The following is a 19,505-nucleotide window of genomic DNA, read 5'->3' on the forward strand; positions in this document are numbered from 1 at the left end:
ACAAGTGTGGGCAATCTCTGACTTCTTCTTGGAACCTTCATCTGATGATGGACCTACTTTTGGCTGTCCCGTGACTTGCCCTCTTCCTTCTCATTGACTCTTCACAGATCTGCTTTTTCCTCATAGTCAGCCAGTTTCTCCCTCTGAAACTTTCAATAAACTGATCAATTCTACCCATGCCAGGTGGGTAGAATTAAGCCAGATGGGTAAACATTGTGCTTAATGTTTACTCATACCTGTTATTTCTTCGTCTTCCTTCTTTTTGCTTCAAGCAGCAATTACCCTCCTGCAGATATTTGTACATCTCTTACCTGGCCTTTACTTAGCTAACCCCACTTCTAGTAGCACCACCCATTCTTTTGGTCTGCACTCCTCCTTGACATTCTTTACAAGCCTTAATTTTCTCTGTGGTTCTCACAGCTTCCTTGCCTCCCCACCTCCATTACTCTCCATAGATGATATAGGAGCTGTCCGTCTACCTCCCTCTTCCCTGTAGAGAGTGGCCATCCATGCTTAGCACATGTATCTCCCAGATTGTGAAGAACTTGCACAGAATCTCAATAGCATAACCAAACTTTTAGAGGGGACAATGTTTCTCATCCATCCCAAACTATCTCTTGTAGAATGGGCGACAAAAATATTCAGAACAAAACAACAAAAATCCTGTAATCATGACTTCAAATTATGATGGAGAATGTAGCCATGAGCTGAAAGGCTACTATATCTTTCTTCAAATGGATGTGCCAACAGGCACTCTTGCCATGTTCCCACCTTCACCCTCATGGATGCTAGAACCCTTTGGGCAGAAAGCCATGGGCTGCTGAAATTTCTTTCCTAACCCCACTTCTGTCCTGACCAATCTTTGCATTTTTAAAGTAGGGGTGGGTAATAATTTCTGCCTCTCTAGAGCATTACGGGTACCCTATAGACATGAGGAAAAGGCAGCAAAGTATCAATCAGACTGGCTCTTTAAGTTTCCTATGTTTCCAATGTCAGATGAATGATAATTTCATGGAGGTTACTCAAAACTCAATAAATTACAAACTATGTAAGCTTTCCCCAAAGCTGGTTTTTTTTCTTACTATCCCACATCATCCCCATGTGGTAACACCCTTTTTGTCTGTCAAGAATTTTGGATTAGCTATCTCTGATATTTATTTTGTCACTGCTCTTTAGACTGTCTTCTTTTTTTCTAAAATTATCATTTCCTCTTTGGCCACCTTTGATCAACTTACTCCAAATTAACCATACCCACCTGGTAGATGTGAACCAATGCACCTAATGTTTCCATCCTCCTGCCTGTGTTGCTTAGATCATCAGATTAAACACCCATCCTGCTTTCAGAACACCCTCTCTTGATCAAGGATGCATCATGGCTTTATTTTTATGTATTATACCAAAAGAAAACATTCTTTCTGCATTCAGAGGTATACTACTAGTTAGTCCCACCTGGCCTGATTTCCATCAATGTTTGCTTTTTGTCTTTCAAGGCTACTTTTTTTAGGTGTATAAAGGTATGTGATTGTTCTGATTCCTTTGTTCTTTTAAGTATTATGTAATATTTTTGCCCACCTATTAATGTTTTTGCCTTAAATTCTAATTTGTCTGATTAATATTACCTAGCTAAATCTCTTTTGGTGAGTATTTTTGTGGCATATCTTTTTACTTCTCTTGATCTTTAATAATTTAAGCAACCTATATATGGATATTTATTATTCAGTCTAGCCCTGGCTGTTGTGGTTCAGTGGACTGAGTGCTGGCTTGTGAACCCCAGGCAGTGGGGAGGTCACTAGTTCAATTCCTACTCAACACACATGCCTGCATTGTGGGCCAGGTCCCGGGCTGAGGGTGAGCAAGAGGCAACTGATTGAGGTATCACTTGCACATTGGTGTTTCTCTACCTCTCTTTCTCTCTCCCACTGCCTCTCTCTAAAAAGTAAACAAATATAGTCTTTAACATTAAAAAAATATATTCAGTCTAATTATTTCTCAATAAAGGAGTTTCATTTATTTATATTTTTGAGATTAACCACATATTTGGATTAATTTTTACCATCTTAGTTATTATACTTTTCTTTGAATTTCTTTATATCTTTGCTTTTTCCAATGGTGAAATGTTTCTATATTTTTGTTTGTAAGTTTGTTTTTCTCTGCTGCTTTGATTGTTGTAGCTTATGTTTCCATTTTTTTCAGTGACAGGCCTTAATTTTAACATATGTATTTTATCTTTCAATACTTTTACCCTTTTCTTGATAATGACAACCATCTTAGCATGACTTAATAAACCACTGAAGAAACTGAGTGTCCCCTATTATTGTTTAGATTCTGTTTTATATTTTTTAAAGTTATTTTATGGTAAAAAAAATAAATGTAATGTTTTTTAATCAAATTCTTTGTCATAAATGTTTTAAAAATTTGCCTTTATTCTTCTCTATAGTACATTATTCTTTTATTCAAGTTATTAGTTTTCAAAGTATTTTTAAAAAGTCTTCATTTTGACCTTACTCTTGAATTATAGTTTAGTCAGTTTTAAAAATCATGCTGATAATTATTTTCCTTCAGCTATTTGTTTATATGCCATTCTGATCTAGGTAATATATCTTTTCTGGATAATTTATCAGAATACTTATAACCTTAAATTGTTTAGAGCTTTAAGGTTTACTCTTTGATATCTGCAAGTTTATTATGGAGTGAATAGGTGTAGATTGGTTTCTATTTCTCTTTCTAGACACACAGAATGCACTTTCAATTTAAGTACTCATGTCATTCTTTTTCTTCCTACTCTTTTCCTCCATTCTGTTCTCCTGGAAGGCCCATTAGATATATGTTGGAACACTTAAACTATCCTCCATGTCTCTTAATTGCTCTTTCATGCATATTTTTAAATCTTTCTCAATCTCTGCCTCTCTCTGTAATAACTTTACAATCTTTGATATGCTCTTCCATGTACTGAATTGTATCCCATATTTTGAGTTTTTAATTTTATTTTAATCATGATATTACTCAACTCCAACATTTTAGAATTCTTTTCCATATCACTGTATTTCTTTTTTCTTTTGTTTCATAATTCTATTTTATGCTACATGCCTTCATTTATCTCTTTAAGTACCCTAAAGGGAGGGCTTTGTCTATGCTCATTTCTTTTCCTGATTGTTTTTCTGTCTACTGCCTTTCTTAACATTAGTTTTCTCCATGTGATTTAGGATTTTATTTTGCTGGTTCATCTTCTTTCTTTTTTTTTTCTTTTTCTCTCTTGCTCACATTCTCACCCTTCCTCGTCCAATATTTTGCTGCTGTCCATACCTCGTCCCAGGGTTCTAAGTGCCGAACCAGACCTTATAATGGTCATTTGGGACCCTGGTACCTTTGGGGAAAGAGAGATCTCACAGATGTTGTGACACGCTGTTGAGTAAGTAGTTGAGTTTTTACTCCTGAGGCTGTTCCTCTATTCTCTACCTCCCTGGATTTCCAACTGCTAAAATCTGTAGCCCCCCAGAAGCAGTTGATAATAATTATTTATAATATTCTTTGAGAGCATGGAGAAACCCACCTCAGCTCTTGGCGTTGCTCCCCATCTCACAGAATTGTTTGTCTTTTGTCCTGTAGGAAGTTCCCTCCCATTTGCCATTGTGTGCTGGTCAACTTGAACTCCACCCATATGGCTTTTATCCTCTTTACCACTTTGCATTTTTGTTTCATTTGTGGTCCATGGGAGTGCTTAATAGTAGTTAGATTAGCTATTGTAACTTCCTTTTCTAATATGTAAAATTTCTTTGTGTCCGAAACAGATGGGAAGCATGTCAAAGCTCTACCAACTTGTACTAGCTTGGCCACAGTCTAACCTTACTTCCAACTACTTGCCAAAATAAGACCTGTGATTCAGTTAGGAAGATAAATGCCATTATCCATGCTGTATCATATACTGGAAAGCCCTCCTTTTGTCTTTGTAAGTTCTTGAAGCCTTATCCCAACTATGTTCTCCCTGGCAAAGGCTACACCAAATGCTCTAACCTTCCTTTTTTGGTTCTCCTTTGAATTGGCCAAGTACTATGGATCCCAGGAAAACAGAAATTTAATATTCATTGCTTAGTCATTCTATGAACTATTTAGGACATCTACAGTTTACAGGAACTTGTTACTCTGTTGAGGCATTACTAAACTTGCTAGTAAAACTAAATAAGCCCTAATAATGCTGATTTTATTGTGTTTTGTTTACGCTTAATTACAACCAAAAAGTCACCAAAAACTTGCTTTCTTTCAGATTTAGATAAGTTCACAAGTATTGCTTTGAAAATTGTTATATATATAATAAAGAGTTCATTTTACTTATAAGATTAATTTTTATAATATCGTTTTTAGTTCTGCACTTATATAGTTTTAAGTTTCAAATGAAACTGCTGTATTTTTCTATTATAATTTATTGAACTTTAGAATCTAGAGGAAATACATTTGATAAATCTGGAAGATTTACCAAGATCTAGATACACCATTTATCAATGCTGAGTCTACTTATAAAATATTCATTCAATACTCATATCTTAGCTCTTGATCCTACTTAAAATCTTCACCCATATTTTCAGTTCTTCTAGCTGGATGAAAACTCCTGGTGGTAGAGAGTGTTCTGCAGGGCCTTGGAGACAGAAACCCAGCTCCATCATCCATGCAGACCAAGGGTTTAGCATAGAGGTTGGCCCCCAGATAAAGTTCAATAAATGTTTTGTTTGATTTTGCTCTAGTGTTGCGTGGGTCACCGGCCAGCAGTGACCACGGAACGCTGTGGATGGCTCGATGATAAACACGTGAGAAAAAATGACATGCACAGAGACAGACTAGTTTCTGTGGGGAAGTAGGGATGAAATGGGCACCCCCCCTAGTGGGGAGCACGCTGATTTACCGTCCATACCTGCTTTTATTGGGCTCATTCTGCATAATAATTCAGGTAACCATAGAAAACAAAGAACTCTGCCGGTCTATTGAGTTGGGGGTCAAAGAGCTGTAAGACTGAGGAACAAAATAACTTCCTCCTAAGACCCTTCTCATTCAACTGAGAGCATTCTAAACAAAGAAGGTTTCACAGTAATTTACATGTTCTTTCTTAGGCCTGATCACCCCGGGGAATCCACACTTCTCAGTACAGAGCTGCACCACCCTGTCATTGTTTCAGGCTTAGGTGGAGCACAGGAACTAAGGCAACTGGGAGACAAGGAGGTTTTCTCTCAGACGCTGAGAACTCAGGCTATGTCAAAGCCGAGGAGCAAGGGTCCATCACCCCCTTTTGCTGCAGCCCCCCAAGCCCTTCTTTTGGGGGGCCTCCCAAAGTGATCATGCCTGTCTTAGGTCGTTCCCCCCGTGGGGAATCTTACCCGTCTTTGGCTAACCGACCAAGCTTTTTGGGGTTCAGTCATGAATAAAGCAGCAGAAGCAGCATTCCTGCCAGGGAGATAAGCTTTTGTCTCCTTGCTGGCTTACAGTTCCAAGGGCGTTCCCTTAGCCTTAGCCTAGGTGGGGGTTTCAGCTTCTGATACCAGTCAGGGCAGTTCCCAACACTCTAGTGCTTAATTAGTTCATTTTTTATTTTCTTCAGTCTTAGCTATGGTAGATGATGTAAAACAATTGGGCACCAATGCCTACTATTTGTGGGTGGCTATAAACTAAAAGCAGTAGTTAAATCTTAGGACAGATACCAAGATCATACTAAGAATCACTAGTATTCAGATTGTTGCAGAGAGCTTTCTGCGTATCTTAAGTCCTTCAGGGCCAGGGTTTTGTCTTCTACATATCTTTATATCTCCCTTAGTGCCTAATATGGTAATGCATACCAACTTAGATGTTCAACCAATTCTGGTTGCATCAATGCCATTTTCAGAGATGCCTATGTGGTGAATTTCAGAACTAACAGGACTGAAATAGCTCCCTGTAGAAGCCATCCTCAAATGGGGCTGGGAAAAATCCTGGCATCGACACAGGGTAATAGTTTATTATCAGGTGTTGAACTCAGAGATAAGCTACATTTTGCCCATCAGATTAGCTGTGTGACAAACCCATTTTCAGTGCTAAAATTAAGTTCCCCATTTCTAAGAGATTCCTTTCCCAGGTTCCCTAAGCCTGTCGGCTTGGCAGTCCTAGATAATACAAAGACAATACTAGGGCTTTGTCTTTGTCTGATTTGTGATTAGTTTTTCTTGGTTATTTTTGTACTTTAGCATTTCATCTATCTCTTGAGACTTTGATGTTGGGCACATATTTTATCTATCTGAATTTTAAATGCTGTTATCCTTTGTGAAAAAAGATGAGTGCTTTTTTTTGTTTGTTTCCCTTGTGGAGATGTTCCTTGTTTAAACAGTAATTCATGTGTCAGAGAAAAACTTGAATGGGATATGTTCTGAGTATCTGAAGGACAAATGCATATTGGAATTCACCCTTCAGTGAGTTTTCCTCAGTCTTAGAAGATTCACCCCCCCACCCCCCATAAAGGCTTTTGTCTTTGCAGGCTGTGGTAGGCTATTGCATAACTGGCCCCTAAAGTGTTCAGGTCCTCATTCCCAGGACTTGTGAATATGTTATCTTATGTGATAAAAGGGAATTTGCAGATCTGATCAAGGATCTTAAAATGGGGAGATTATCTTGGATTATCAGGGTGGGTTCAACTAATCACAAAGTCTTTATAAGAGGAAAGGAAAGGGAGATTTGACTACAGAAGAGGAAAAGATGATATGATGATGGAAGTAGAGACTGAAGTGATACACTTTGAAGATGGGAGATGAGGCCACAAGCCAAGGTATCCAGGCAGCCACCAGAAGTGAAAAAACAGCAAAGAAACAGATTCTTACCTCTGAACCTTTCAAAGTTACCACCCCTGTTAACACCTTGATTTTTGACTCAGTGAAGGTGGGCTGTGATTTCTAGAATTGTAAGAAGAAAAAAATTATATTGTTTTAAGTCACTAAGTCTACAGCAACTTATTATGGCAGCAATAGGAAATGAATACATATGCCATATATTATAAGTATCCAAACCACTTATAAAGTGTCACAGAACAGTAGAAGTCCTCATTTAAATAGGGCTGTAAAAGCCATGTTGTCCAGAGGACCAAGTGATGTTTGAGTCTCCATTGTGATATTCGTGGAAGTGATCATTGCATAGAGAGAGAACTGTACCTGACACATGGTCCATTTCCCCTCAGCTCTACTCAGAGGGAATAAAACATGTTACAAAATAGTCCTTTTCAACAGAACTTTGATACAGTGTAAAGACAAAGTTAGGTAGGTCTGAATCTTGAATGCACCTGAGGCTCCTCAACTGTACAATGAGGATAAAAACATGTACCATACTGGGTTGTTGAGAGGATTAGAAATCCTAGCCTAATACCTGACATAGATTAGTTCTCACCAAATAATGGCACCATATTTTTTACTGTGAACCAAATCAGTTTTTTTTTTCTATAGCTTCACCCTGTTGGGCAATTTATACTTTATGGGCATGTAGAAAAGAATAATAATACCTTCACTTTTATGGAAAACCTTCCAATATTTAAAAACAATAGTGTCAGCTGTGAGACTCTACCTATCCAGCAAAGCCTTCCCAAATCCCTCAGCTGTAGCTCATATGTTATGATTTAAAGCCCCTGCATTATTTTCCAACCTCAAACTGTAACCTATCCCTAGTGTAGAAATAAGATACATGGATAGGGATTTGTTTGAGGATTTTTTTGAGGGGTTCACAGCCCCTATGAGATGGGAAGGTCGAGGCATCACCACTCATGTTCTGCATCAATTCTCCCACCCAACTGCTATGACTACATGTGGGGGAATGGACCAGATAATAACCTCTATCCATTGATATTTAAAGGATGGTCTCTTTGTAGTTCAGTGACCATAGAATAAAGAATAGGCTAGGCTGAAAAGCTCACTTTTATAGTAATTACACACACACACACACACATACACGGTAGGCAAAATGTTTACTGTGCCATTGTGACATTCTTTTGAGTTAATAAAACTATTGTAATAATCATAACCTGCATGTCCTTTTAAAATATAAACAACTATAAACTTACTTTTCCCCACTCCAATATATCATATGGATGTGGGGAAACATCCATGGATGTGGGGAAACATCCATGGATGTGGGGATGAGTGCTCTTGAAGAAATTGGGGATGAAAAGGCAGCAAAAAATACAACAACATAAAGAGACCCTATGCATGAACTAATGATGGTAGATGATCACAAACTCATGATTGTTTGCTTGCCTTCAGTCTACAGTTGGCCACTTGCAGAGGATGCTGGGCGGAGAGTGAAGTAAAGGAAACTGGATAATAGGAAAATATGAATGAGTCAATGTGGCTGGGGTGGGAGAGATAGGGTGGCGAAAGAAGTCCTTTTTAAGAGGTAATAGGTAGGCTGAAATATGAGTAAGTGACCTTAGAACTGACCTTAGAAGATAGCCAAGGTCCTGAGACAGGAAGAGATAGATATGCTAAAGGATGATATACAGAAAAGCAGGTCATGGTGGCTAATGAGTGCCAGTATGGTTGGTTTCTGGTGAGATCCCTCTTCTTGGCCTGCAGATGGCTGCCCTCTATGTGCATGCCCAATAGCCTTTCCTTGAAATATGCACAAAGAGAAAGCAAGAGCTCTTGTTGCTCTTCTTTTAAGGACACAAATCCTACCAGGTCAGGGTTCTACCCTGATGACTTCACTCAACCTTAATTACTTCTGTAAAAATCCTATACAGTCAAATTAGGGGTCAGGGATTCGACACATGGATTTTTTTTGGAGGAGGACTCAGTCAATAGCAACCCCAAACTTTTTAAAAGTCATATTTGTTTTGTTGTTATATCTAACACTCATAGACACTAGCTTACTTTTTAAAAAATCTCCTATTTTCTATTGAAAATAGGAGTAAAATTCTTGATTCTATACTATTGACGAAACCTTACATGTTTCTTATGTGTTTGCTCCTTTCTCAATCCATACCATCCTTAGAGATAGATGTCTATTTTATTTTATCTTTTTTATTGTGTAAATGCCTTTATTTGAATTAATACACTGCTATCAGATTACGTCATTTTCAGAGTTAGAGTAATATTATTATCTTAAAAGCTATAGCAAACAGCTTGACAAAGCAAGAGTACATAACTCCTACATACATATTTTTGGTTTTTGGTGATCATTTAAGACAATCATTTCCTTGTCTTAGGCATAAAATTAGAAAGTCTATTGTACACTTAGTATACTTGGCCTACTATATCTCACCTACATTCTGAGCATACTCTCTCTTTGAAAGTGTCATATGCAATAGTATTTTAAATATAAAGAGAGAGTTTGATGATAAAGATTTTAAAGCAAATGAGCAGATATTGAACCAAGTGTTTGAAGACATAATATGTCAACTGTTTACAGCTTGGGTGTGAGGGGAATGATGCAAATTTAAGGTATACTTTCCTCTACTTATAATGTGAGTTTTTCACTTACTTGAAGACCCCTTTTAAAAGGTAGCAAAATTAGAAGTATTATTTAATGTAATCAAAACATTCTTGACTGTACAAAAAAGGATCATATAGAAAGAATACTGTAAAAAGGCACTGATTTTAAGAATAAAAGAAAATAAAAAGCTTCTATTACATTCTTTGTAGCCAATTACTTCTGCAAATTTTCAATACTAGAAAGATAAGCAAAAGATACTTATAACAAAATGCCCTCTGAGCACAGTTCTCAATTCAGAACTAGCATACTGGATAGAAAGCAAAATCATTGTCTAATAATATTCATATCCAATTATCTAAGCAAGTCCCAAGAGGTGGGCATTCTAAGAGGAAAAATATACATAGAGAAAAATAACATATAGCAATGGGAAATATCATGGACAGCTCTCTAGAAGGAGAGTGAATAATTTGACTATGAGTACATTTTAGGTGTGCCTGGTACATCCAACTATGACTATGGGAAAAAGTTGTTTTTATGAAAACTCTTTCCCCTGAAGCCTCTCATGAGGACTAGTCTTGTTAATCCAAACTGAAAGTCTTTCAAATGACCAAGAGTTCCTTAAGCCATGAGCACTTTGCTGGGAAATAGCTGACCTGCTAATCATGTACCTGGGAGCAAGGCTGTTTTTATTCAAACTGACTCCTTTATACTCTCTTCATTCCCCTACCCATCAAGCGTGCAGACACGGTCATGACCATCTTGGGCTTTAGTTCCACAAGGTCTTCAGGGAGAGGTACACCCTGGCTCCAATTCTTTTAGCCATTGACACAGCATACTTGGCATTATTGTGCTTGTCATCTTCTGATAGATTGCCGCTCTTAGCAAGGTTATGATTTATGCAGACTGGCTGGATGGTGTTAATTAAATCCACAACTGCCAAGCTGGAGCTGATCTTCTTGTCCTTAAAACTCTGAATGGAAGTTGATTTTCCAGCTTCACTCAATATTCTGTTCTCTATTTTAAAGACATCTAGAATGGTGATTCTAACCACAGGCTTCTTGGATGGCCAATGTCAGCATTTAAGCCACTAAAATATCTTTCTCATATCCAATCAAACTTGTCCAATTTGAATTGTAAATACAGCCAATGAAATCTTCAATTTATCCTTTTAGTACCTTGCTGCATCAAAGTACTTGTATAAGCATCCTTTGCTAGATTACCTCAACAATCTTGAAAAGTAGACAGAGAATTTCTCATTCTTATTTTACACAGGAGCAAGATGTTAAGTGACTTAACCATAACAGAGCCAGCAATAAAATCCATTAAAAAAATTGGTTGGTTTTTCCTCTCTTTTCTGTTTTCCCATACAGTGTTTCAGTGGTTAAACAGCTGTTTTCCCATGCAATATTTCAATGTTAAATGACTGTTAAAAATTCTTAATTCTATAAATAGGTATTGAAGAAGGTACTGGGAGAGAATAATCATATCAATAAGATTTTCTCTCCTCTAGGAGATTACATTAGCTTGCACACTATTCCCTGCAATCCAAACAGAGCATGGCTGCACAAAGGCAGTCATGTCTTTCTATTCCTCCTTATATTAGCTCTGTCTGTGAGTATCCCATAATTTTGAATTACAGTTTAATATTCATTTATTATTAGGATTATGATTAAAGTGCAATTAATATCTGATAAAGCCATGTCTACACTGATTCACTAAATCAAAAATTTGAGGGTACATTTTACTTTTATTATTTTTTTAATAAGTAACTTTTGGTTAATCAAACAAGTTCTAAAATAAATCCATGTAAGTCATTGATGATAATATTGAATTGACTTTTTCTGTATACTATTTTGAGTCATGTCATGATTTTGGTAATCATACCTCCTCCAGTGTCTTAATATTTATAGTACCACCATGATTAATAAAATATTTTGAAAAAATCCTAAAAATTAGCTAATACAAATAAACAACCTTTCCATAATTTACACAATGCTTTATCTTTCTGGTCTCAGTAATTATGTACTTTCATTTCTTTCTTTAAATTATCTTCAAAATATTTTCTGAAACATTTCTTAAAGATTTTATCTTTTATTAAAACATATAAAAATCCATTTATGTACAAGCTTATTTTTACTATAAGACCTTACCTTTTCAGGGGCAATCTACTGAATCATTGATACTTCTCTTCATGAAATCTCCTAAATTGCAGATGATTTAGCTTCACTATATCTTTAATAATAAAAATCATAAAAAATTGGATTTAAAATTTCTGAGAATAGTTTTGAGGATTGAATTACCTTTGGTCATTAGAGAGTCTGAAAAATACCAAACTGACCAGGTCAAATTTGATGGGTTTGGATTGTCGTACATTACAGCCTATGGGCAGAAACTTAACACAATTTCAAATGACCTTGCTCAAATGTGGTGAACTATTTTAGGCCATTCAAAATCCATAAGGTGACTGGTTATACTTGAATAGGGATTCCAAGAGACCTTGTTCAAGTTGAGTTGAAAACCCTCAACAGAGTTTTAAAAAGCAGACTGTAGCTTGTAATGAATTACCTGCTTCATGGACACTGCTGCTTGAATCAAATCAGGATGAATCATTGCTTTGCCATCATGTCTCTGCCACTGCATTAATACACAGAAAGTTTTAAATGGCCTGCCATGATTTGCCCATCTGGCCATGCCCAGCCAGTCCTACCTATCTACAAATGTTCAGGCTTCCACATATGGACCACACAGCACATGCAAGACAATCAAAATCTGTTAGTTGTGGGATGATCCATCTGGTGTTTTCAGCCATCTTCATAATTAATTTGATAGCTTCTGAATCAATAATTCAATGATCCAATTTGGTCTGCGATGTGACCAGGCTTTCCTGATGATTCGTCTAGTTGTTTTGATTTCTAGGACCTAGTCAAAGAAATAGTGAAGTTTTGACAAGTTTCTCTAAAAATTCATAGAACACAGCTATATAAAAATAATTCATACAAACATAACTGTGCCAGTAATAAAGGTGCAGAGCCTTTAGCTCAACAATTAAATGATTTGTCATTCATATATATTACTAATGCATTGACAATGTCATTCTATTTAATTGTTATATCTATATACAATTTTTTATTATCTATCATCTATCTATCTATCTATCTATCTATCTATCTATCTATCATCTACCCAAAGAGGGGGTGAGAGAAAGGTCTATAAAGAACTGAAACATGAGGACAAACATTTTAACAGAGTGGGGAAAAATTCTTTTCTCTCTTTTTTAATATTTCTAGTTTTTATTTTAAATTTTTTCATTGTATTTTTTCCATGACCATTTATCCTTCTTAAGCTCCCCCCGACCCCTGCAATCACCACACTATTGTCCATGTCCATGAGTCCTTTTTCCTAAATCCCTCCACTCCCTAACCACCACTCCCTCCATAGTTGACATCCTTCTTTCTATGGGTCTGTCTCTATTATGTTTGTTAGTTCAGTTTGTTCATTAGAGTCCACATATGAGTGAGTGAACTTACATGGTATTTGTCTTTCTCCTGCTGGCTCATTTCATGTGGCATAATGTTCTCTAGGCCCACCCATTCTGTCGCAAAGGGTAAAATTTTGTTCATTTCTACAACCAAGAAGTATTCTATTGTGTAAATGTCCCATAGTTATTTTATCCATTCACTTACTGATGGGCACTTGGGCTGCTTCTATATCTTGGAAACTGTAAGTAATGTTGTAATAAACATAGGAGTGTTTATGTTTTTTCTAATTGGAGTTTTGTGTTTCTTTGTATATATTCCCACAAGTGGAATTGCTGGGTCAAAAGGCAGTTCCATTTTTAATTTTTTGAGATATCTCCATATTGCTTTCCACAGTGGCTACACCAATCTGTATTCCCACCAACAGTGCAAAGGATTCCCCTTTCTCCACATCCTCACCAGCACTTGTTGTTTGTTGATTTATTGATGATAGCCATTCTGACAGGTGTGAGGTGATAAACTTGCTGTGGTTTTAATTTGTATTTCTCTGATAATTACTGACATTCAGAATTTTTTCATGTGTCTATGGGCCATCTGTATGTCCTCTTTGGAGAAGTGTCTATTCAGGTCTTTTGCCCAATTTTTAAATTGGATTATTTGTTATTTTGGTGTTGAATTTTATAACTTCTTTCTAAATTTTGGTAATTGACTCCTTATCTGATGTATCAGCAAATATGTTCTTCCATTCTGTGCCTTGTATTTTTATTTTGTTGGTGGTTTCCTTTGCTGTGAAGAATATTTTAGCTTGATGTGGGAAAAACCATTTATTAATTTTTTCTTTGTTTCCCTTGACTGAGGAGATATATCAAATACAATATTTCTATAGTCAATGTCTGAGATTTTACTGCCTATGTTTTCTTCTATGATTTTATGGTCAGGGGTCTAACATTTAAGTATTTAATCCTTTTTGAATTTATTCTTGTGTGTTGCATAAAAAGGTGACCTACTTTCATTTATCTGCACAAATCCATCCAATGTTCCCATCATTTATTGAATAAACTATCTTTAGCCCATTGTATGTGCTTGCTTACTCTGTTGAATATTAAGTGACTATAAACGTGTGAGTTTATTTCTGGCTCTTTGTTCTGTTCCAGTGATCTATGTGTCTGATTTTATACTAGTACCATGCTATTTTCATTACTGTGGCCTTATAGTATAGTTTGATATTAGGTAGTGTGATTCCTTCAACTTTGTTCTTTTTGGGGATCACTATTGTTATGCGGGGCTTTTTGTGGTTACCTATAAATTTTTGAAATATTTGTTATAGTTCTGTGAAATACGTCATTGGAATCTTGATAGGCATTGCATTGAATCTATAGATTGCTTTGGGTAGCATGACATTTTAATGATGTTAATTCTTCCTATCTATGAACATCATATGCACTTCCACTTATTTTCATCTTCTTTCATTTCTTTCTTCAGTATCTTATAATGTTTTGAGCACAACTCTTTGACATCCTTGGTTGGACTTATTCTTAGGTATTTTATTCTTTTTGAAGCAATTGTGAAAGGGATTATTTTCTTAATTTCCCTTTCTGACAGTTCATTATTGACATATAAAAATGCAACTGATTTCTAGACATTAATTTTGTATTCTGATAATTTGCTGAATTCATTTATCAGTTCTAGTGGTTTCTTGGAAGAATTTTAGGGTTCTGTGTGTACAATATCATTGAATCTGCAAATAATTACGGTTTTACTTCTTTTCTAGTTTTAATGCTTTTTATTTCTTCTTGCCTTATTGCTATGGCTAGAACATCCAGTATTATGTTGAATAAGAAAGGTGAAAGCAGACATCCACATCTTAAGATGTGGACATCCCTGATCCTAAGAGGAATGCTTGTTGTTTTTGCTTGTTTAGTTATGTTTACATGGTGTATCACTTTTATTGATATTTGAATGTTGTACCAACCTTCCTGTTTTGGAATAAATACTACTTGTTCATGGTGAATGATCTTTTTGATGCATTGTTGTATTCAGTTTGCTAATATTTGTTGAGGATTTTACATTCGATATTCATTAGGAGTACTGGCCTATAATTTTCTTTTTTTGTAGTTTATTTATCTGGTTCTGGAATTAGGATAATTCTGACCTTGTGAAATGAGCTTGGAAGTCTTCCTTCCTCTTGAATTTTTGAAGTTGTATGAGAAGCAGAAGTGTTCATTCTTCTCAGAATGTTTGGTAAAATTCACCTATGAAACCATCCAATCCAGGGCTTTTGTTTGTTAGTAGTTTTTTGAATGCTGCTTAAGTTTCACTAAGTGTAATCTGTCTATTCAGATTCCCTGATTCTTGCTGATATAGTTTTGGAAGATTGTATGTTTCTAGAACTTACCTATTTAACCAGATTGTCCAGATTGTTGGCATATAGTTGTTCATAATGTTTTCTTGCAATCATGTTTATAATCTATGGTCACTTGTTATTTCTCCTCTTTTATTTCTGATTTTATTTATTTGGGTCCTTTCTATTTTTTTATGAGTCTAGTTTAAGATTTTTTAGGCTTAGTTATCTTTTCAAAAAATGAGCTCTTGGATTAATGGGTTTTTATATTAGTTTTTACACTCTTTTACTTAATTCTACTCTGATGTTTATTATTTTCTTCCTTCTACTCACTTTGGGCTTTGTTTATTGTTCACTTTCATGTATTTTTAAGTGTAAAGTTAGATTGTTAATTTTGACTTTTTCTTGTTTCTTAAGATAGACCTGTAATTTCCCTCTTAGGATTGCTTTTCCTGTGTCCCACAGATTTTGGATTGTTATGTTTTTATTTTCATTTATTTCAAGGTATCTTTTGATTTTTCCCTGGATCTCATTGCTGACTCATTCATTGTTTAATAACACATTATTTAGTTTCCACATCTTTGACTGTTTTTCAGTGTTCTTCTTGTGATTGGTTCTAGTTTCATAGCATTAATGACAGAGAAGATGCTTGATATGATTTTGATCTTATTAAATTCATTGAGTTTAGTTTTGTGTCCTAAGATGTGGTCTATTCTCAAAAACATTCCATGTGCACTTGAAACATGTTTATTCTACTCCTTTGAGGTGAAATTCTCTGAAGATATCAATTAAATCCATTTAATGTAGTATAAGGCTGCTTCCTTCTTGTTGATTTTCTATCTGGAAGATCCCTCCATCAAAGTCAATGGGGTGTTAAAATCCCTGACTATTACTGTATTTCTGTCGATCACATTAGCTACTCCAATGTTGGGTGCATAAATGTTTGCTGGGGTTATATCCTCTTGTTGGTTAGTTCCCTTTGTCATCATGTAGTGTCTTTCTTTGTCTCTTACTATAGCCTGATTTTAAAGTCTATTTTATCAAATATAAGTATTGCTACCCCAAATTTTTTCCCTTTCCATTTGCATGTAATATCTTTTTCTATCCTTTTATTTTTAGTCTGTGTATATTTATCAATTTGATGTGGGTCTCAGAGATAGCATATATTGGGTCTTGTTTTCTTATTCATTCAGCTATCCTATGTCTTTTGGTTGTAGCACATAAATCATTTACAGTTAAAGTGTTATTGATAGGTACATATTTATTACCATTTTTATATTCAAACTATTTTCCTCTGTTTTTCTTTTTGTTCTTAAAGCAAGCCCTTTAACATTCATTGCAGTACTGGTTTGGTATTAACAAACTCCTTAAGTTTTTTTCTTGTCTGGGAAGCTCTTTATTTCTCCTTCAATTTTAAACAATAGTCTTGCTGGATAAGTAGTCTTGGTTGTAGGTCCTTGCTTTTCATCATCTTGAATATTTCATGCTAACCCCTTCTGGCCTGAAATGTTTCTGTTGAGAAATCAGATGACAGTGTAATTGGTGCTCTCTTTTTGGCAACTGATTTTCTCTTTGGCTTTTGGGATTCTCTCCTTGTCTTAAGCATTCTCATTTTAATTATGATAGGTCTTGGTGTAGGCCACTTTGGATCAATCTTATTTGGATCTCTGCACTTCTTGGAACTTGTGTGTCTTTTTCTTTCCCCAGATTAAGGATGTTTTCAGTCATTATTTCTTCAAATAGGTTCTTGATTCCTTTGCTCACTCTCTTCTTCTGTATTTCCATGATATAGATGTTGTTATGCTTCCTGTTTTCCCAAAGGTTTCTTATACTCTTCTCATTAATTTTTTTTTTCTTTTTGCTGCTCTGCTTGGGTGCTTTTTTCTACCTTATCTTCCAAATTGCTGATTCGATCCTCTGCTTCATCTAACATACTCTTTATTCCTTCCAGTGTATCATTTATTTAGGATATTGAATTCTTTATTTCTCAATGGTCCTTTTTTATGGTTTCTATGTCTTTTTCCATGCTATTAAATATTCTTATAATCATTTCTCTAAAATCTATATCTGATCAATTGCTTGCCTGCCTTTCATTTAGTTCTTCTTCTGGAGGATTTTCTTGTTCTTTCATTTGGGGCCTGTTTCTTTGTCTTCACATTTTGGATGCTCCTTTGTATTTGTTTCCATGTATTAGGCAGATCTGCAAAGACTCTGGTGCAGAGCTATGTCAGATGTACTCTGTGACTTGCCCTGGGCAACCTGTTTTGAGCTATCAGTGATCCGCAGCTTGTGGTTCCCTCTGCTGAGCCTGGGTTGTGCAGAAAGAACCAGGCTGCATAACAAGGCTGGGTTTTACCAGCATTAGATCCAGGGAAAGACACCTAAAGTCTCAAAGTTCCCAGGGTTCCACCTCTGCCTTTATCACTGATATAACCTCCTGCTGTACTCAGCAGCCTGTCTTAAGCTCCACAGGTTGGGGTGAGAGGGATTCTTATGGGTGGGACTGTTGCTTCCTCTCAGGCTGATACCATTTGGAATGGAGTGGTCTGCTTGAAATGATGGCTTCTGCAATATGGGAATGACTCAGCACAGGGATCTTGGTAGTTGATCCTTAAGCTCTCTTCCCTAGCCACCTACCCTAGTGTGTTTTCACACATCTGTAGTCCACTCTGTCCTCACTCTGCAGGAGCCCAAGGTAAGTGGCTGAAAATGAAATTTTGTGCACTGATCCCTTAAGGGGTTATCTGCATCTCTAACTGTCTTTTCTTGGCAGACAAAAACACTCCTGCTTTTCATAGCTGGCTGTTTGTTTTCTTTTCATGGATCTTGTGCTGTATGTTGGGGAGCCCAGTTTGACATTTAGACCCTATAGGTTTCAGGGGGAACCCCATTGAAATAACCCCACTGGCCATTGAAATATCCTTCTGAAACTTTATCTTCCACATATGGGAGCTCAACCAGTCCTCCCTTGGCTGCTCAGCACTTCCTACCAGTCTTGTTGTAGTGACATGTTTTCTTCTATATGTCTTTGGTTATAAGACTTCTCTCTGGCTAGTATTCAGTTGGTTATTCAAGATAATTTTTCTTTAATTTAGTGATAATTCCAGTTTGGTCCTGGGAGGAGGTTAGTGTAGCTTTCACAAGGTGTATTCTCCATACTCAATTTGAGCCCATGCCTGCCATCGTTGCATGATGGAAGTGAGAAGTGGCCATGTGGGGGAGTAAATGCCAGAGTTGCCACCAAAGAGGAGTCCACTGCTCAGCAGCTGCCACCAGAGAGGCCTCCCAACCATTCATCCATCCCCCTGCCCAGATCACAATGCAGCTGCTTCTGCAAAGTGGTGTGATCAAAGGGAATATGTCTTCATTGTATTTGTGTTGAAGACAGTAAAGATGTTAATGTAAATTTTGAAAAATCCAAACTTATATTAACTTGTCTTAAAGGAAGTTATTTTAAACATCTAAATAAAATTGATCTTTTTAACTGTCTTGATCCAATTATTCTAAGCATAAAAGAATGAGCAGATACATTTTATGCTGTTTACGAAAAGGAGAATCTGGACAGTCATGGCCAAGTTAAAGAACAGAAAGGGCAAAGCTTAATTGGCTTAGTGTAGTCTTCAATAATTGGAAAGACTGGAAAGATGATTAAAATAAAGAGATGTAATTTTGATCATTTCTCTGAGATTATGAACAACAAGGGTGGCGATAAGGATGTAGATTTACCAGAGTAGATGGAGTAGATGATGATTCACAAGACACTGATGATGAAAAAATGCCAGATCTGGAGTAAGAAGTGTTTGTGATGCTAAATGTTGAGAAAGAAAAATAACTTTTCTGCAAGGTTTAATAATTGAAAGAATTCCTGAATTGATAGCTCTAAAGGCAAATGCTGCATTTTCCTCCTTTAACCCATTTTTCAACCAGTTTTCTTAAAGGCCTCACTAAGGATTGATAAATGCCACTGTATGGGGCAATTTTAAGTCAGCTAAGTCTATGACCTTATACATGAACACTTCCTAGACTACCATGATGCTCTGAGGTCATAGACAGTTGATACAGCAGTTTTGATAAATAAAAACTTTTCATCTAAATCTCCTTTACTTCATAACATAGATACAGACATGATAGGAAGCTCTTGGATTACAGAAAGATAACTGTTTTAAATTTTAGAACAGGGACTCAAACTGGCTGAAACAAACTGGCTGATATCTTAAACTGGTAACCTTTTGTTTCTCTGGTTTATTCTTCAAGATTATTCC

General features: G+C 36.2%; 1 pseudogene; it reads left to right on the forward strand.

Annotated features, from left to right (window-relative positions):
- The first annotated feature begins 18,468 nt into the window (after positions 1-18,468).
- LOC123806713 lies at positions 18,469-19,036 on the forward strand (annotated as a pseudogene).
- The last annotated feature ends 469 nt before the right edge of the window (positions 19,037-19,505 follow it).

This window comes from Phyllostomus hastatus, unplaced genomic scaffold, assembly GCF_019186645.2.
Source record: "Phyllostomus hastatus isolate PE091 unplaced genomic scaffold, TTU_PhHast_1.1 phas_scaffold_39, whole genome shotgun sequence".
NCBI classification, from domain to species: Eukaryota; Metazoa; Chordata; class Mammalia; order Chiroptera; family Phyllostomidae; genus Phyllostomus; species Phyllostomus hastatus.